The sequence below is a fragment of the Pelophylax lessonae genome, assembly GCF_965119305.1.
Source record: "Pelophylax lessonae genome assembly, chromosome: 6".
Taxonomy (NCBI): Eukaryota; Metazoa; Chordata; class Amphibia; order Anura; family Ranidae; genus Pelophylax; species Pelophylax lessonae.
This window is the reverse complement of record NC_138773.1, coordinates 43,613,003-43,634,628: the sequence shown is the minus strand read 5'-3', so window position 1 is coordinate 43,634,628 and position 21,626 is coordinate 43,613,003. Positions and strand designations below refer to the sequence as shown.

The following is a 21,626-nucleotide window of genomic DNA, read 5'->3' as shown; positions in this document are numbered from 1 at the left end:
CTATGTGAGATCCTACTTTTATGTATTTATGTTTTCAATACAAATTGTATACTGTATACTGTGTAATATGTTGTCCTCTTACAATTTTTGCAATTGTCTATAACTACACGTATTATATATATTTTCATCTTTTATACAATAAATTTTCCCCCCTTTTTACTTAAATGCCTCGTTTAAAGTCCCATTGCTCTGGTTTTCTCTTTTTCTATAGATATTAGGAATGGAGGCTATTTAAGTATATAATATGTGGCAGACCATAATCTGTTTTTTTGGTTGAAAGGGCATCACCATTCATTGTGCATGTGCTTGGGGCAGCATGGCTATCTCTGGGTGGAAATGTTGCCAGTGAGCAAGTCATCTCTTGACAATGGTATCCATGCTACATTATTACAATGAGTCATTTTATATCTAAATATGTTCATAGTAATGTGAGCCTATATTCCTCTGAGATAAGACATTTATTAACTATTTTGCCATAGTGGTTCTGTAATGGGAACACTTACACAACTGCGCAGAGGCAAATTAGAAAAATAAAATAATCTGTGGACTCTTTTGGGTAGGATAAGGAAGGGATAAAAACTTCTATAATGTCTGTCAAGAAATGACAAGTGCAGTTGTCCATGAAACAGAAAGTCAAGGACAGCAATAAAAACATTGTCAGAATTTTGAACTATTATCCACGTGTTTTTGCTTTTGTCTTTATATCTATTAGAGAGACTTCTTGTTACATCCTGTCCTGGCAGGAATTAAAAAGAAATCTCCCCACTAGAGGTACAGATAGAAAAATGAACCTGACGGAAGCCCAAACCCTTCCCCATGCTATCCAAAACTAAATAAAAAGTTTTAGTTGGAATTCGACTTTACAGAGGACTTGTATTATGGTTGTTGTACCTAAAAAAAAAAAAAAAAAAAAAAAAAAGGCAAACAGAAGGCAAAGGACTAGTCACTCGCTTTGCCTGGTTTCCCCGCAGTTGTTTTCTCCATTACTGACTTACCACGCTTTGGGCTGTACTGTGGTTTGGGGGGTAGAAAGCCATCGTGGAGGAGGCTGGGGTTTGCTTCCTAATGTCGAAGCTGCTCTGCTGATGGCTGGTGGGACAGGAAGATAATTGAACCTGTGTACAGCTTCATCTACAGCAAGGAGAACAGCTTCACAGTAGAGACATCACCAAATCTCACTAACAGCTGGTGAGACTAGCAGTCAGAGGAAGCAGTGCCTTAGATCAGGGGTCTCCAAACTTTCTGGAAAAGAACCAGTTTACTTTTCTTCAGACTTTAGGGGAGCTTGACAGTGGCCAGTGGGGGAAAAAAGGTCTGGCATCATTATAAGTAAACAATGCCCCATCATTAGTATTAGAGGGAATGACAGTGCCCCATTATTGCTATCAATCGGAGCAATAGTGCCCCATTATTGGTGTCAGTGGGAGTAAAAGTACCCCAGCATCTCTGTCATTGGGAGGAATAATGCCCTATCATCTGTGTCAGTGGAAGGAATAATGCCTCACCATTGTTGTCAGTGGGAGGAATAGTGCCCATCATTGGTGTCAGTAGGAGGAATAGTGCCCCATCATTGGTGTCAGGGGTTGTAATAGTGCCCCATCATTGGTGTCAGTGAGACGTATAGTGCCCCATCACTGGTGTCAGTGGGAGTAATGGTACCTCATCGTTGGTATCAATGGGATGTATGATGCCCCACCATTGATTTCAGTGGGAGGTATGGTGCCTCATCATTGGTATCATTTGGAGAAATAGTACCCCATCATTAGTGTCAGGGGGCATAATAGTGCCACATCATTGGTGTCAGTCAGAGGTATAGTGCCCCATCACTGGTGTCAGTCAGAGGTATAGTGCCCCACTGTTGGTATCAGTTGGAGGAATAGTGGCTTTTCTTTAGTGTCAGTGGAAGGAATAGTGCCCCATTGTCTGTATCAGCGGCAGGAACTATGCCCCACTGTTGCTCACAGTGAGGGGAATAATGCCCCAAGAGGTATAGTGCCCCATCACTGGTGTCAGTGGGAGTAATAGTATCTCATCATTGGTATCAATGGGAGGTATGGTGCCCCATCATTAGTATCAGTGGGAGATATAGTGCCCCATCATTAATATCAATTGGAGGAATAGTGGCCCTTTATTGGTGTCAATGGGAAGAATATTGCCCCATTGTCTGTGTCAGTGGCAGGAACTATGCCCCACTGTAGCTAACATTGAGGGGAGTAATGCCCCAAAGACTGAATAAAAGCAAAGGTTGGCATCCAGCCCCCAGGCCACAGTTTGGAGACCACTGCCTTAGAGGATGTCACACTGCAGGTATGCCGATCTTGGCCTTTCAGACACAGGAGTGCCTAGGCTCACAAAGTCTACTTGTCTAAGCTTACTCTAAGATCGTTACTGTGGCTTGCTTGGCTTTCTAACAATTTTCATTGAAATATTGAAAAAAAATAATTGTATTTCTCTTGCACTTTGCATAAAATTCAAGTGGCTAGCAAGGTGGTTAGGATTTCAATACATCTAAGTTGGAATCTTTGGTTTGATACCCACCAAGACCCTATTTGCATTAAGGTGGCATGTGGCTTTCCTCCAGCTGTGACCATTTTTTCCTTGCTTCATTCAGTCAAAAAACATACTGTTAAGGCTACTGGCTTTTTACCAAAGTGACTGGTGGTTGGGCCAGGTCTATTCTAGCAGATTTTTTTTAAAGCAGCTTTTAGCTTCTGTTTTAGACTGATCATAATAAGAGTGCTGACTGTCACTACCGGCTAAGCCTGCTAGAAGCGTCTTATAGTAACGATCAGCACCGCTATTATGTTCTACATTAAAGAGACTATGTTGATTTGTCCATTTAGTCCTACATAGCCCATCTCCTTACCTTATACTCACCTTCCCCTTACATACAGTACCTAACAATCCATTGCTCTCTTGGAGCCCTAGCAACTTTCTGGTATGGTAAAGCATAGTACCATGCTTGGGGCTGGGTGGACAATTAACCAGGTCCAAACACTGTCACCCGAGGAGGAGAACAAAACCCTAAACCCTGTGTAAACTCTGAAAGCATTCAACTCAGAGCTTACACATGGCTTGACTCCAAGAAGAATGGGGATGGGTCTGGTGTGACCCATAACGGTAGGTATAAGTGGGATGAGTGGTGAGCTAGTATGACACTCCGTCCCAAATAAGCCTTCCTAAAGCTGAACTCCAGGCAGATATGAAAGACATAAATTAATGTAGATCTGTAATCATTAATACATTATTAAAATATATATATTAAATTCAGGCAGTGTCAGCACCTAAATATGACCTAGTATCAGTGTCTTGCAGCCCCTGTAGAGCAGGGCTGGAGGGTGAGAGGAAGAAGCAGCACAAGCAGCCAATTAGATCTAGTGCTGACAAGAATCATGGTGATAGGAGGAGAGAGAAGAGTAACAAGCTCATCACTGTGCTACTTCTCTATTCACTGTCCAGTAACAGGCTGGGGGCTGGTCCGGGATGACCCAGGTTAAATGACACTGACCTTCAAAATGAGGACACCTAGTGGCAGAAAAAAAGTACTGCGGAAAAAATCTCTGGATTGAAGCTGAACTTTAATTCTTTTAATGGGCTGTTCATTTACATGTTGCTATTATTAGCTGGAGTTCAGCTTTAAATATCTCCATATAGGAGATACAGTATGCTTTAAAGCTTCCAAATAGATACTTAAAAAGCTCTTTGGTTTTTTTTTTATTAACTGACGTTTGTACAAACCCTAATTAAGTACCAAAGCCCCAGAATCCCAGTTTAGTTGGAATGAGGCACAGGTGAGATTATCCTTTGTCAGTGTTGTACTTTTATTTCCAGGCTCCACAATGCAAACACTTGAACAAGGGGGAGGTAGCAGTAAACATCAACCAAGGTTTGTTTTTTTGAAAGGACTGATTTGCTCTTTAAATAAACCCATCAGGGTGGGTGGTAACACACTGACCATTTCTTGGTGGCAGAGGTGGCTGTATTTAAACTTTTCTCTACATGGACAAAACTTTATTATACTGGACTTGCTAAAAACATGAATATTCCGCAATAACAAGAGCTGCTTATTTTCTGTTACTTTGTTAAATAAAAATTGTACAGTAGTTGTAAACAACGAAATGAAAGCCTGTTGTGTCTTTTGATGAATTCTGTACATAGGGAACACATGTATGTGATTATTCACTATTGTATTTTTCAGACGAGCGCTGTGTGCAAGGATCTGAATGTAGAAAGGTGTACGTTCCGATCAATGCTTCCGCTCCTGCACACATGTCAAATTTTGGCATGCAGCTGTGTCCATGCAGCTGCTGCATCGGTGTCCACTTCCATAGGCTACCTGCACGCAACTCCAAGGTGAATGCAGATGCAGAAATCGGCAGCTCTGCATGTAGAACAGGCCTTTTCAGTGCCCCTCTGAATAAGCCCTTAGACAGCACAAAGGACAATAATGGAAGAGGCAGAGGTGTAACTAGAACCTTCAGGGCCCCGGTGCAAGAAACCAGAAACCATGAAGGGCCCCCCTGGACCCCTGGCTGGGGCTCTTCCCTTCAAGCCTGGGGCTCTTCCCACTGATGGTCTGGTTTCCTCCAGAGCACTCCTCCATCCCAAAATATATATCAACACAAAGAAATTGGCCCGCGGGACTTTATATGAGGTACGTGCTCAGTGGCTGGAAATGAATATCATGCACAATATATGAATAAAAATTGATTTTATTACATAATGTATAAAAACGACAACATATGCTCAATGGCACATATAATAGCTCAATGGCTTGAAGTACATATAACATGTAACATGAATAATGCAATGGGATGTATTAACATTTTAGGTTGACAACTTGGTGTAGCCTCTTGAATTAATGACAGAAATGATGTAATAGGATGACATCGCAGTAGAGTATATATTATTGTGATCTGACGCGTTTCGGGAGCAATCTCCCTTCTTCAGAGATCAATATATTCAAAATGTCACTACAAAGAAACAATGTTGTTACAGGGTGCAATAAGGGTAAATTAAAAATGAAAAAGATTTAGACAAAAATGATAAGAGCTGTGGGAGTACTATATACTCACCGATCAAAAAGGCTCAAATGGCAAAGGTGGACTCCTATAGGACAGCGGTGCGTCATGTCTGACCCGGGAGCTGAAGGGTCCCAGAGTGCCGGCAAATACAGAGGGGGGCCCATGGCAGGGAAGTGTATGTGTAAGGAAAGGCCTTCCAAACCTGTTGTATGTATATTTAAAAAACAAAACAGTGAAAATGTGGCATATGTGCTCACAGTGGTAATATACTGGTATAATTGGTACCAGGTGGGAAGGGCTGGTGTGATGGTTATATCTGATGCTAGGGCCCTTTACTCTCGTTGCGGGGCCCTTTATTATGGTCCTGCAGCCGGCCCTTTATTACAGTCCTGCCGTGAGCCCCCTTCCTGCCATCTGGGGACCTCCCCACGGTGGTGGAATGCCAGGGCCCAGTCACAAGTGTGACCTTTGCGATCCTGGAAGTTTACCCACTGGTGTCAGTAGTTTTTATTTTTTTGGAATTTAAATTGTATTATTTTTTATCATTTTATTTTATTTTGTTACAATGTCACTGACTATGACTCTGTCCATTCAGAAAAGGAAGGAGTTGGTAAATTACATATGCAGCAGCTGGCAGGAGAGGGAAGTGAGCACAGGGGGGGGGGGGGGCAACACAGTAGGGGAGGACCAGAACACAAGAGAACTGGATAGGAGGAGTGGCGGGGGCAGCATACAGAGGAACCAATCTCCTCCATTTTCCTCCTGCAGCCACAAAAAGGAGGACAGTGATTTCTCTACATGCTGCCCCCCCCTGCCCCTACTTATCCAGGTGTACAGGGGAGCCGCACAGGCCCCCTGGAGCATGGGGCCCGGTTGCTATTGCAACCCCTGCAACCCCTGTAGTTACGCCCCTGGGAAGAGGAAAGCTGGCTGCATGTCATACACTGCCCGTCTAAAAAAAAAGTTGCCACCTAGAAATAACTAAGCAACTAACTAAACTAAGCATGCAGTAACTATCCTATTGGATAGCCACTGCAAATGCCCAAAGAATGAGGTCAGCTGACTACCTGAATATACTGAATGACCAGGTTATACCATCAATGGAATTTTTCTTCCCTGGTGGCACGGGCAAATTCCAAGATGACAATGCCAGGATTCATCGGGCTCAAATTGTGAAAAAGTGGTTCAGGGAGCATGAGACATCATTGTCACACATGGATTGGCCACCACAGAGTCCAGAACTTAACCCCATTGAGAATCTTTGGGATGTGCTGGAGAAGGTTTTGCGCAGTCGTCCGAGTCTTCCATCATCAATACAAGATCTTGGTGAAAAATGAATACAACACTGGATGGAAATAAATCTTGTGACACTGCAGAAGCTTATCAAAACAATGCCACAGCGAATGCACGCCGTAATCAAAGCTAAAGGTGGTTCAACGTGTGTGACCTTTTTTTTGGTCAGGCAATGTATAATCTGATTGTACAAATGTTAAGGGCTCATTCACAACCAGTGAGTTGGGTTAGCCTTGCTCAGTGCAGTTCCCAGGGAGACAAGAAAAAGAACTGTTCCCTATGAGGCCAGTTCACAACCTTGTGTTGCGGTGGGGTGCGCTGAAAAAAAAAAGTAGTGCATAGAAAACTTTTTTTTCAGCCCAGCACGCTACAAAGCAAACCACCACAACGGATCAAGCTGTGCCCAATAGAACCTAATGAAATGTCATTTGTGATATTTCAATAAAGTTCTTACAAAAAAAGTAAGAGGTTCAATATGCCAAGGCTGGGGCATCAGTACTGTTTCCTTTCGGTGTACACTAGTGGCTTTAGTGTACATGAGCCTTTAGATTTATCAACTTTTATACCATGTGAGATCTACCAGATTGGATATAATGTACATTGAGGGCCCACTTACACTGTGCAGTAAATGGCGTGAATTAATGCATGTTGCCACAAAGCATAGAAATGCTCCTGCTCTATGTGTGGTGTGTTGCTGTGCTATTCATTGAAAATAGCCGCCCAATGCATTGTACAGTAAAGCCCAATGCACAGCACACTACAACGGGTATACCTTGCATTTAATTTTGGTGTGCTGCATTGTTAAAATGTTTATATGGATGGTCACACCGACACAAATTAATCTTTGCCTATGCATGCAACCTGGTAAATCCCCAAATCTTACTGAGATTGGCAGTTGAGTGCATTACTTATTGTTTGTACCTGCTAATTCCAGGTCTTTCTGAAGCTCTCCACAAGTGGTCCTTGGCTCTTGGACTTTCTGATAATTCTTCTCACTTCCTTGTCAGAAATCATGGGAGGAGCACCTGGTTGTGGCTGGTTTATGGTGAAATTATGTTCTTTCAACTTCTGGAATATGGCCCCAACAGTGCTCACTGGAACATTCAGAAGTTTAGAAATCTTCTTTAGCCAATTCCATTAATATGTTTTGCAACAATAAGGTCTTGAGAGAGCTCTTTGCTTTTACCCATCATGAGATGTTTCTTGTGTGACACCTTGGTAATGAGACACCTTTTTATAGCCCATCAGTTGAGACTGAACCAGCTGATATTAATTTGCACTGACAAGGGGCAGGATTAAAATATAAAGCAAAAAATAGTGCAGCACTGTGAAAAAAATGTCCAATAATCATATGTAAAAGTCCCAAAATCCAGTGAAGATGATAGTCACACAACCGTCGTGATAGGCAGGAGATCCTGATTAAAACCCAGTGACACCATTCACACTCAAACCCTGCTTACCAGATCTCATGTGACCCCCGTTAGAGTGGTCAACAAATGCCTGTGTGTATACCGGTTTACCAGCTACAATGGTAAGGGAAGGTCAATGTCAAATAAAACCAGGAAGTACTTATTTTAACTGATGCCAAACTTTGTGTGTCCACCTCCAACTTCTGGGTTAATTCTTTAGGGTCAATCTTAGTTGAGGCAAAAATATGTGAGGATAAAAATGCCCAGTCCTTTCCTCCCTCCTGCAGACGGAACGGCTCCCCATCTGCAGGGAGCTTGTATTCAGACATAGCCGGTGTTCTAAAATTTTCTCGGACCCGTGAAAAAATCGGACCTCGTCACTTCCGGTTATGGGAGTCTCAAGTGCGCATGCGCTCAAGACATCTTGGTTTGGTAAACTTATAACACATAGCGGGCAGTTGAATGAGAGAAGGCGGGGCTGAGGCGGGACGGAGGTGCGGCCATGTAATAAATGCAGGACTTTAGCGACTTATTTATTATCTTTAGTAATTATCATATTATTTATCCTTAGGATTTCATTACATTTAGTATTTCTTATTTTGTATTATAGAAATACTAAATGTAATGAAATCCGAAGGATAAATAATACGATAATTACTAAAGATAATAAAACAAGGAGTCGCTTAAGCCCTGCATATATTACACGGCCGCACCTCCGTCCCGCCTCCTCCGCCAGCTCTGCATATGTGCCTCCCTCCCTAATGTCTCGATGACGCGGCCGTGTCCTCCGTCCTCCGTCGCACCTCAGCCCCGCCTTCTCTCAATCAGCTGTCCGCTCTATAATTTTTCCAAACCTCGAAAAATGACTTCTGCGCATGCGCACGGACGACTCCTATCAGCTGTTTTGTGATGCTCTGTCACCGGAAGTGACGAGGTCCGATTTTTTCACGGGTCCGACAAAATTTTACAACACCGGCACACTCTCCTCCTGGGAGCTTCTGCGGAGTGGGACTATCATCACTGGATTTTGGGACTTTTATATATGATGATTGGAAACAATATTCTCAGCACTGCACTTATTTTTGCTTTATATTTGTTGTGTTTTTGTATCATGAACACAGTGTTCAGCAGCTTTATTCTGACGCTTATTTGTTTTTGATTCCAGGGGCAGGATTGCTTTCTAATTACTGACAGATTTCAGCCGGTGTTTTGGCTTTTTATGCCTTTTTGCACCTCCCTTTTTTCATGTGTTTTTTTCCCTGTGTCATTCCATTTTATTACACATAACTTAATGTCGGAATTCTTTTTGGTTTGGTTTGGTGACGTGTTCAATACTTATATTACTCACATTATACATACATACACATTTTATTTATTTTTTTTTTGCTCTAGTATAAAAAGGAGAGATTAAAGAAAAACTCAAACAGTATCCTAAGCGTGATCTGAGTTTGACTAAAGCTGGATACACACTATCCAACTTTTGTGATTTGATTTCCTTCAGATTTACCTTTTCTATGTAGTGCAAGGACCTGCCAGATTGCATACAAATTGAAAGTGTTTAGGTTTGACCTCATATTATCTGGTTTTGGTAAGTCTAAAGGAAAAAGTCTTCAGAAAATCTTATAGTGTGTATGGCCCATTAGTCTCACCTTCTTGCAGTGGCTGTACAGCAGAGCCCACACTGAGAGAGGTAGAAACAGTACAGGGATCCAATCAGTTGTACTGCAGTGCAAGTAGAATGATGACAGGAGAAGAGAACATCGGGACGGAATGATTAACATTTTAGGGTGCTGCTTCTCCTTCCCTCTCCAGTCACGGTCTGGGAGTGGGGTGGAGGCCTGTGAGTAAAGCCCCGTACACACGTACCGATGGTCGGCTTACAAATGTTCCTCTTTTCTCCCCGGGATGTCGGTGTCTGCTGAAAAGTGCAAAGACAGCACAAGGACAGCACAAGAATTTTGTCCGCCGACTGCAGAAGTGATGTCATGTAATGGTTAACTTTCCCTGTGTTTTCTATTTTCTGAGCATGCCCAGTCTTGCAAATCTGCGGTCTGTCGGCCGAATTGTGTACTGACAGGCGAACAATCGTCCGTTCTGGTGTCGGCATACAAATATTTTCATGTTTGCACGAAAGACTTTTGTCCGCGGATTGTGCGCAGACATCTGTCGGAGGCACCATACTAACACGCGTACAATCGGCAGATCCTTCGTCCACCGACGTTTGTATGCCGACGATCGGTACGTGTGTACGGGCCTTAAGAGTGAAGTTGCAGTGACCAGAACCCTTCCCTTTTCAGACAGACAGAGGTCAGCTGGTAGGCAGGCAGATTTGAAGACCATAATATAGGAATTTTATTAAGATCTCTAATACTGGAAGATTGTTCTAGATATTCCAGTCATTTATTTATAGCCTATCAACAGTCAGTGTGAAGAAATGGGACAGTAAGGCTCCGTTTCCGCTACTGCGACTTGTTGTGCGACTTGACACATGTCAAGTCGCACAACAAGTCAAAACCCATTATTTACAATTAGCTCCATTCTAACTGCTGCGACTTGAGTCACAGCAACTGGAAAAAAGGGTTTTGCACTACTTTTTGGGCGACTTCAGTGCGACTTGTCCCTCATAGAAAGAAGTCGCACTGAAGTCCCCAGAAGTAGCCGCAAACAAGTCGCACTACAAAGTGGCGCTAGAAGTAGTGCGACTTTGTAGCCGCAATAGTGGAAACGTAGCCTAAAAGTGTAAAAGTGAATAAAAACAGCGCAAGAGTTTTTGACAAATTCTATATTAAAAAATAAAAAAACAATGTCCCTGGTCAATCACAACATCTGCTGCCACTGTCGGACCCAAAAAAGATTTAAAAAAAAACCCTCCACTTGCCATTAATGCTCCAGCGGTTTGCATTCCCCTGCGATGTGACATTTCCTAAATAGCACCCTTTGTTAGTCACCAACAGTGTTGCACTACTTATTCTGTCCTCTCTTGCTCCTGTGCCTCCAGGAAAGCCTCCTCCCTTTGTGTTTTTTGCAGGATCCTTCTAGCAACTGAGCCCAGGCCCACAACCCTCTCTCCCCCTCCCCCATACTAGGAGATACCCCTCAGGGTCACCAACAGCTCAACACTGTATCTCCATCTTCCATTGCCCTTGCTGGCATGGCCCATGTCTATTCATGGGGTTATCTCTGCTAGTCCACCTCTGGGAATTGGCTGAGACCCTACAAATATTCATGGCAGCCCCTCCTAACCTCCACCCTCTGGTTCAAGAAGATTCTCCAACTTTCTAGACCGGGGGATATCAGAGAGCTGCCAAGATGAATCACCCAGCCCTGGCCTCTAATAACCCTGATTCAATTCCATGGCTCAGGTTATTCATGGCCAGCAATATGCTTTTCTTCTACACTTACTTCTAGCACACTAGAGGATGCTACACCTATAAAAATGGTATCTTGTATCACCAGTAGGACCATCACACATAGGGTCCTTTCACACGGCCGCTCCGTGTGTCCGCAAATCATCCTATTTTTTTGCGGATGATTTGCGGACATCAATGTAAGTGAATGGCACTGCGGATGTCAGCGGAATACCATCCGCTGACATCCGATTTTCCTCCTTTCAGTTCTGTTCCGTTTTTACGAACGGAACAGAACCCCATTTTTCCATCCGTGTAAAAAACGGAAAGGAAGGAAAATCGGATGTCAGCGGTGTCATCCGCTGACATCCGCAGTGCCATATACTTACATTATGTCCGCATATCATCTGCAAACAGATGGGATGATATGCAGGCACACGGAGCGGATGACAGAAATGTCATCCGCTCCGTGGAAAAAAAAAAAAAAAAGTCCCGCAGCGGACTTAAGCAGCGGAGCGGCCGTCTGAAAGGAGCCTTAGTTTTAATATCAAAAGTTTAGTGATGGAAAACAAAGAGGAAAAAAGTAAACAAAAAAGAACACTAGATAATGTTTAACAAACTCAGCAGCTTGCACCAGTTTCAGCCCACGCAGATGGAAAGCAGAAGAGGATTTGTAAAAAAGTCCTTAAAAGCCCTACCTTCCATAACACACCAGACATGGGAGTGGAACGCTGCTGAACCTTGTAGTGCTGGTCGGTAAATAAGTAATTTTAGTAGAAAATTTGATAAAATGAGGGAAAATAAATTAGTTCATGCTGAGGCTGGAGCATCTTTGTGCAAGATTTTGAATTTTTGGCTTTCACAGGATTTGGTCAGAAGGCCTGTGATGTCACCGTCACCTAAAGTGTCATGGGGTGAAGGCTATATTTTTACCCCCTAATATTTGATTTTTGTAAGACGGAATTTTATACATGGTGGTGGAGGGGTCTAAAAATTAAGCTTACCTTGCTTGTTGATGCAAGGTTAACTTTGATGGCCTACACTCCTCCCCACCAAATCCCTTGCTTAACCTCATTGCCCTAATACCCAGTTCGCTGCCATGAAGCATACCTAAAATTATTTTGTACTTCTAGGTATGGAGAAGCATGAGATGTCCCACAAATCATCTCTGGGTGTCTGATTGGACAGTCTCTAGGCCTGACTACTCCCACAAGAGCGACAGCTCCATATCCATGTGTGAGCTCCAACCAGACCATCTTGCAGCTTGCACAGGGCTCTTTCTACTAGGCTTATGCTTGAGGTTTACTGGCAGAAGCGTGAGCACAAACTGACTCTGAGCCATTGTATACAGAGCTAAACTTTCCAAATATGAGGATAACCTTGGCATTTCCAGACCTTCCTGATCAAACCCACCCCTGAAGAATAATATTTATTCCTAAAGCTAGGAACTGATAAAGCCGGTAAATGTAGCCAAAGACGAGATCAGTCCACCCACAGAGACAGAGAGATATATGGGAGATGTATTCCAATTTTCCATGTGCTTTATAAATAAAGTCATAATCCAAAACCAAAAAATAAAAAAAAAGTTGCACTATACAAAATCATGTACATGCAGTAATTCAGTTTACTGTTTTGTAGAATAAATACCTTAAATGCCACCACTTAAGCCCCGGAGGATTTTCCTGCTAAATGACCAGGGGGTATTTTGCGATTCGGCACTGCGTGATTTTAACGGACAATTGCGCGGTCGTGCGACGCTGTACCTAAACGAATTTGACGTCCTTTTTTTCCCACAAACAGAGCTTTCTTTTGGTGGTATTTGATCACCTGTGAGATTTTTACTTTTTGCGCTATAAACAAAAAAAGAGCGTAAATTTTGCAAAAATAACAATATTTTTCACATTTTTTTATATGAAATTCCCCAAAAAAAAAAAATTTAAAAATCAAAATTTTTTAACATTTTCAGCCAATTTGTTTTATCCTACCTATGTTTGGTAAAAAAAATCGCAAAAAGCGTATTTTGATTGGTTTGCGCAAAAGTTATCGCGTTTACTAACAAAGGGAAAGATTTTTGTCATTTTTGTTGTTTTTTTTTTTTAATGCGTAATGGCGGCGATCTGCGATTTTTTTTGCGGTACTGCGACATTGCGGCGGACAGATCGGATCCTTGACTGAAATTTTTGACACTTTTGGGGTTACCAGTGACATTTCTACAGTAATCAGTGCTATATATATGCACTGTTACTGTAAAAATACACTGGTAGTGAAGGGGTTAACTTTATTTGGGAGTGAGGGGCTGTGTGTGTCCCTAGGGGCGTGCTTTCTACTGTGATTGGCTGTGGCTTGAGGTGTAAGGACACTGATCAACGGATCTACATACTAGATCCATCTGATCAGTGTTTTTACACCGAGGAGAATGACAGGTGGCTTGTTTACACAAACTGCCTGACATTCTCCCTCTCCCCCGCCGATCGCCGAGTGACCGGCGGACATCGGGTCCGCTGGTCACACGCGCGGGGGGGTCCGTGACCGCGCGGGAGCGCGCCTCTGCGGGCGCGCGCTCGCTCCCCAGACCCTCCCAGGCTAGTGACGTTAATTAACGTCACTCTGCCTGGTAGGGGCTGACCGCCGCAGTAAATTTACTTGCGGCGGTCGGCAAGCGGTTAAATGAGTATGCATGCTGTGTTTTCTAATCAGAAACCATAGCAGTGGCTGTATGTCCGGAAGCCACTTTAAGGCTGGATTCACACACGCTGCGGAGCGGCACCGGCTCACAGCAGGGGGTCCGGTGCGCCCCTGTACTCCGTTTCAGGAGCGAATCAGTTCTGAATTTTTGCCTGAATTTGGACCTGAAATGGAGCCAAAGACGCACAGGACTCTTCTGCAAACTGGACCGCGACCGACACAGTGCTGTGTGAATCTGGCTAAGAGCAGGTCATGTGAATTGGATGCGGGGAAACCTACATCCAATTCGCATCAGTGTGAACCCCGCCTTAAAGGGTAACTCCACTTTCGTGGGAAAAAAAAAATCAGCAAATAAAGAAAAAACAATATAGTGTATACAATTGCAACACAAATCATATTGTAATTTAATGGTATTAAAAATTTATAAAATCAATAGATTAATACCCGCGCTGTGATGTATAAATAGTGAGGATAAAAAATTATATGTAAAACCTGAAGCTGCTGCTCACTAGGTAAAACACCAGAAAAAGCTAAAATTCATATAAGGCAGCGCTAGCAGGTAAAAAACTATAAATACAGTGCTAAAGTGTATATAAAAATGGATCATGTGACTGAGGTCAAAAAATTAAAATACTAAAACTCATATACAATAAAATGCATTCGTGATCATCAAATATAAAAATCAATATATTAAAGTGCAAAAAATATATCACATCATGTGTCCATGGTACAACCATATACAAGGTGCAAAATATATAATAAGGTGCAGTCCAAAAAGGTTTCCTCCAAAGAAACTAAAGTGCTGGAAAGGTGCTCAAATCCATATAAGTGCCCAAGTGCTCTTCAGGAAAAAATCCCCCTATGGGGATGCACTCACCAAATTCTGGATATAAATGAGCCTTTAAGCAAATATGATATCCCTTGGCCGGATAGATGGATTAAATGCAACCTCTTGGCAAATAGGATATCCCTTGGCCGGATGGATGGATTGAATACAACCTTTTGTAAATGGCTCCTTTAATGGTTCCTCTCCTCTCTTTCCCCAACAAGTGATTCAAAAGAAAGGGAAGAAGCCAAACATCGTGAAGCCCATAGGTGTTTATTATAAACAAAGTTAAAAAATGATACAAACGTAGCATAATATTCAGCATTGGTATAGCGAACACTGCATGTCACTCCACTTGCGTGTACGCTGCCGGCGTGCGTTCCACAGTGGTTACAGGAAATGACGTCGGGATTACCTTTCCTTTTCAATCTGCAGCTGTTGTAATTTTCTGAAAATGCAATGCAATATGGCCGCCTGGAGCTGTTTTATACACAGAATGTATACTGACCACACCCCCAGAAACATCATTTCCTGCTTGTGTGATTGACTCACCAATTTTCCCAGAAGTCTGCCTAAGATACAAGTCAGATTTCTGGCATCCCCTGCAACACATATGTGAGATCCTCCCAATAGGAACACGTCTAAAGGGATGCAGGCCCAGCAGATTTCCTCATTAGAGCCCTGCAGCTGCCACAGCTGATAGATGATTATGAAACCACTCCCATTTGACCCACTCAGCACAGAGGAACAAACAATGATTTCTTCAGAATAACAAAAGGTAGGAAACTGCAACAAAGTTTGTTAAAATCCTTGTAATGTACAGAGATCACCCCGCGGGGAATGTTTTTTTTTCAACAAAAGTGGAATTACGCTTTAATAAAGATTAATAAAGATTATCTAGTACAGATTGACTACAATAGATCAGGATAGTAAAGGATGTGTGGGTTAGTCCTTGACATCTAATGGTTTTCTGTAGCCCCAGGCCTCTCAATTCATCATGTTACTTATAGAGTAATTCTGCCCCCCCCCCCAAAAAAAAAATTAAAGTCAGCAGCTACAAATACTGTAGCTGCTGACTTTTACTATTAGGACACTTACCTGTCCAGGCATCCAGTGGTGTCCTCACCTGAATCAATTCTTGAATCGGCTCTCGGGTGCTGGCACCGTCATCTTGGCTAAGGGTTTCCTACCGCGCATGCACAAATCATGCTGTGCTTTGCGAATGGGTTGGCTGCGGCGGGAAGGAGGGGGGCCGAACTTCCAGGATGTAATCAATAGCTATAATCACTGTGTGTTCTCCCAGCTGGGACAGTTCTGAGCACCCCCCTCGGGAAAACCCAATAGCTTCATGGGAGGGATTCCCCCATCAACACTTACTGTTGATGGGGGAATCGAGCAATTTTCTTTCCTACAACCCATGGTTGCAGGAAAGAAAGACGCTCCATCTATAACCGGCTTTACTTGATAAGTTAAAGTTGTGCACATACATTTCAGTTCAGAAGAAGGAAGGATTGGCCAGGATTGGCCAGTTTGCAGGGAAATTCTCCAAAGCTATTTTGGCTCCTTAAAATAGACATTGTCCACTTGCCTATTTAGAGCCAAGTGACAGTGACTTCCAAGTCTAACCCCAGCAGGGTATACACCGGGCCGCTGAAAAAGCAGTACATGACCCTTGATGACGTTGGCGACGTGCTGACGAAACAAGTCGGGACCTAAGATCGTAACAACGGAAGTTCCGGTTTGAGGTGGAACGCAGATGAAACGCGGAAGCGGTGTCTCCATCGCCTGAAAACCGCGATCTCCTTGATAATGGCTTATTGAAACATGACTGTAGTAAGTGCAATTTTAATTCAATAGATTGTCCACTGTTTGATACTACGCCATAAGAGCCCTTTTTCTTTTCTCTACATATCTTCGGTCCCAATGAATTAAAAAATGGGAATAATACCTCATATTTAAAGGGAGAGTGACCCATTTAAAAATCCACTGTGTATACCTAATACGGAAGGATATTTATGGATTATCGTCCCATTTTGATCAGTGGAGAGAGATCACCGCTAATGTGACCCCCTATAATCAAGGGGTCCGATATATCTGGTAAGCAGTCATTTTTGCACTCACTGGGTGAAGGAGTGAAGGTGAAGGTGAAGTGTATCTCTACTATCAAGCTTCAGGATACTCACCAGCTGCCTTGAGATTGAGATATCTCTTGCTGGCCCTTTTGCACTAGAGACTTTAATAGTTTAACTTATATGCACTATTTCACCTTTTGCACAGATTTTCACTTTGTATGGTTTATAAATCACAATTTTAATTGAAATTTAAGTTGAATTGAAATGTAATTCACATTAGCACTTATACTGTATATATTTCTTTAATTTATGTATGTGATTTGGTTGAGCGCCGTACCCCCCTCATAAGCTTCATTCACGTTTTTTAAGTTTTACGTTGCAGCTCCCTGTTGAAACCCCCTATTATTGTTCACATGCACCAATAATTTAATATCAATCATTATATTTATTTTTAGTATCCTTTAGCGCAGGTTGTTTTGGTGATTAACACCAATTTTTTCCACATAAGGCAGTACAGCCAGCCCTCCTGTATTGGGCCCGGGCCCCATCAGTTCAAGAGGAGGGCCCAGGCACTTGCTAAGCTGGAGGGTCGGCTGTACTGTCTTATTGCAGATACCAATCCTCTTCTGCCTTCCCATATGCTGCCAGCTTCTCCCTCTGACTGCACTACAGGGGAGTTGTTCTAGCTCATGCACCTCTTCCATCTGCTGTCTGGGACCCCCTGTGTGCCCCTCTCCTCCGCAGCTCTGCTGACTTTCCTCCTCTCCTGCCGGCAACTGCTGCGGGCACCCAGTGGGATGTTTCAGAATGGAGTATGGGGGAAGGGGGCCAGTAAATACATAATTTTTTGGCCCCTTCCTTACCTGAATGAACACAGTGAGTGATCGGTAACAATCACTCCTGTGTCGATTCATCACTCAAGCATGGTAAACTGTGTTTACTATGATTCAGTTTGTGATTGAGCAAGAAGCTTCAGAGCGCTTACAATTCATTAATCTTTGCAACAAAGGCTGCAAAGAAAGGGACTGATAAAATCTATGTTCTCAGTCACTTCTGGCCGGGGGGGCCCTGTCACAGGACCTGTCGGGTAGGCTGTATGGGGCCCTATGATTTCTAACAGCAGCCCTGGGTATACATACCTGACTGCTGAACCAACGTTTTAGTCAACCATTTTCTGTGTAAAATGCCGCTGTATGCATTGACATGCCTCCTTAGACCCAGTCTGTCTGGACAGTATGGTCACCTGCTGACTTATCACCATCCACAAGCAGCTTTAAGTGACTGTAAATGATTACCTTGTAACACAATCAATTCCGTTTAAAACAGAAATTAAAGGCATTTGTGCATAGTTATAAAAAACATTACGCATACATTTTTTTCCTTTTTTTAAAAGTGATTACATTTCCTCTGTTCTCAGCTGCATAACAACTGGGGAGGAGAAACAACAGCACACCGAGCCTCCCAGTAAAAGGCTGTATTGTGTGTGTGTGTGTGTGTGTGTGTGTGGGGAGGGGGGGGGCAGCAGTGCACCAAGCTTCCCAGTGAAAGGCTGTATTGTGGGGGGGGGGGGGGTCTGGACAAGTCTGATTATAATAACAGGAGAGTACACTGAATTCCCAGAATTGCTAGATAACTGACCAGGTTGTGTGCTCTCTTGCTTAGTGTGGTCAGTTTTCAATAGGAAAGCAGGATGACTGGCAGTAACACCAGAGATTCCATGTAAAGGAAGCAATGCAAAGAGAACAGAATATTTTCTCATGGTACAGCAGCCACATATCAGGAATATGAAATGTTGGTCTAAACAAACAAGCCCTGAACAGAAGGGGGGGGGGGTAGAAGAAGATACCAAAATCAAATTGTAAACAGGTTGCAGTGGCCCCTAAGCTGCCACTAGATGTCAGCATACTACAAAATGTTAAAAAAAAAAATAATGCAGTTCAATGCAACATTATTACTAGCATGAAATGCAGAAGAATAGACCATAAGTCACTTTTTATAACTGTATGAGCCGTATTCAAGGCAATTTGCATTTGAATATAAAGGCCACAACTTTATTGGATTAAAACAGCATATTCAATACCCAACATCTTTAATCAACCAACATGAACCAATATAACTCGGTGCCAGTCACAGATAGACTGAAATAACTTCACCACAAGTTCCAGACAGGCATTCCACTAATCAAAGCTCACAGAGGGTTTAGATCAGCAGTCTCCAAACTTTTCCAACAATGGGCTGGTTTACTGTCCTCCAAACCTAATCGGGGCCAGACCATGGCAAATGGGAGTAGAAAATGTCCTGGTGTCAGTGGGAGTAAAAAATGCCCTATCTTTGGTGTCAGTGGAAGGAATAGTGCCCCATCATTGGTGCTAGTGGGAGGAATAGTGCCCCATCACTGGTGTCAGTGGTAGGAATGTTGTCCCATCATTGGTGTCAGTGGTAGGAATTCGGACCCTTGACTGACATTTTTGACACTTTTGTGGGTACCAGTGACATTACTACAGTAATCAGTGCTATACATATGCACTGTTAGTGCTATACATATGCACTGTTACTGTAAAAATGACACTGGCAGGGAAGGGGTTAACTTTATTGGAGAAGGAGGGGTTAAGGGTGTCCCTAGGGGCGTGCTTCTAACTGTGCAGGGATGTGGCTGCTTGTGTAACTACAGAGATATACGATCCTACATAGCAGGACCGTATAATCTCTGTTCTTACACAGGGGAGAATGACAGGCGGCTTTGTTTACATTAGCCGCCTGCCTTTCTCCCGCTGTAACGGACGATCGCGAGTGACCGGCGGACATCGGGTCCGCTGGTCACACGGGCGGGGATCCCAGTGAGCGAGCGCAGTGGGAGCGCGTCTCCGGCGGCACGCGCTCGCCCCCTATTGGCTCGCAGGCGAGTGACGTAACCATACGTCACTTTGCCTGCACAGGGCTGACCGCCGCAGTATATGTACTTGCGGCGGTAGGCAAGCGGTTAAAAAAAACATACCTTGGTGGTGTCCTAATCCTGCCTGCTACTGTGGGGTTGATTTACTAAAGGCAAATAGACTGTACACGTCGCAAAGTGCAGTTGCACTCCAAAAGTGCAGTTGCTCCAGAGCTTAGAAAAGGAGGTAAAGCTTTGAAAAGTGCATAGTCTATTTGCCTTTAGTAAATCAACCCTTCTGCATTTACAAGGGACTTTTTGAGGATTTTTATATTTTTAATATAGGAATGAGTGTCTTTATTTCTAGGCTACAACTTTTTTTTTTTTTTTTTTGATGTGTGAGTCAATGTCAATCATGATGCCATTGCTTATAGTGAAATTAAAAAGTCTCTTTTTAAAAAAACAAAACAAAAACAACAAACACGTTATACTTACCTGCTCTGTGCAGTTGTTTTGCACAGAGCAGCCTGAATCCTTCTCTTCTCTGGTCCCTCACCAGGCGCTCCTGGCCCTCCCTCCTGCCAAATGACCCTGGAGCAAGCAGCTTGCAATGGGGCCACTTGAGTAGGCTTTCTTCCAAGCTAGCCTGCGACTCTGCATGTCCATTCACTAACAAAGTCATTGTTTGGCCCTGCCCCTTCCCTCTCCTGATTGGGTCAAAGCTGTGACTGACAGCAGCGGATACCAATGAGGAGGGAGTCATGCACATTGCTGAATAGTGACGGGGCTCAGGTAAGTATTGAGGGGGGGGGGCTGCTACACACCGAAGGTTTTTTTTACACTCATGCATTCTTGAGCCTTTAGAACCACTTTGAAAGGAGTGGGAATTCCCCATGATGTCAGTGGTTTCTAGGGACACCATGGGTGCAAGAACCTGTGGCTTCCTCAGGAACCAGCAACAGTGAGAAACTTTCATATAGATAGAAGAGGTAGAAATACCATTTCTATATATGATGATGCACAGCTTCCGCTGGACAGGGGGCTGAACAGATAAAAGTTAAGTCAGATCCTAGGTTTGGATGGATTTGTCAGGTGATCCCTAGCCACCAATATAAAGGGGCACCAATATAAAGGGGCACTTCTCCACTGACCATCAATATAAAGGGTCACCAATATAAAGGGGCACTTCTCCACTGACCATCAATATAAAGGGTCACCAGTATAAAGGGGCACTTCTCCACTGACCATCAATATAAAGGGTCACCAATATAAAGGGGCACTTCTCCACTGATCATCAATATAAAGGGCCACCAGTATAAAGGGGCACTTCTCCACTGACCATCAATATAAAGGGTCACCAGTATAAAGGGGCACTTCTCCACTGACCATCAATATAAAGGGTCACCAATATAAAGGGGCACTTCTCCACTGACCATCAATATAATGGGCCACCAGTATAAAGGGGCACTTCTCCACTGACCATCAATATAAAGGGTCACCAATATAAAGGGGCACTTCTCCACTGACCATCAATATAATGGGCCACCAGTATAAAGGGGCACTTCTCCACTGACCATCAATATAAAGGGTCCTAACAAACTGAATGTGAGGGAGCACTACAATTTTCCCTGCCAGCCTGTGTTTTTTTGGCTTTTATTTGTCTAGACAACTAGAGGAGCAGGCTAAGCACTCCTGTGCCCACTCTCCTCTTCTCTTACCCCTGCCACTGTGACCTGTGATTGCAGAGCATTGCAGCTGTGCCCTTTCTCCTTTTCTCTCCTCAGGGTCACATGGGCAGTGTACGAAATTCCCCCCTTTCTCCTGACAGCAACACTAAGCCTGTTGGGGGAGTGGACTCATTATGCAGCCACCTGGGATCATAGGACATGTAGTCCCTGAGGAGTGCTGTACAGGGGAGGCTAGTGGGCTCTGAATTACAAGATCCTAAATGTCTCTGGACACCCAGGAGGAGAGAGCACAGGACTTTTCCCGGGCAATTTACCAGGAAGTCAGGGCAGTCTAGGGTGTGGAGCTAGAGCGTACAGACCTACTTATGGAAGAAATGGACTGGATGGCAGCACTCCAAAAAATTAGTCCT

General features: G+C 43.5%; 1 protein-coding gene across 1 annotated transcript in view; it reads right to left on the bottom strand.

The window, feature by feature from the left end:
• Positions 1-21,626, bottom strand: part of CCDC78 (coiled-coil domain containing 78) — a 136,978-nt gene that overhangs the window by 91,108 nt on the left and 24,244 nt on the right. The gene's annotated exons all lie outside the window — the stretch shown is intronic.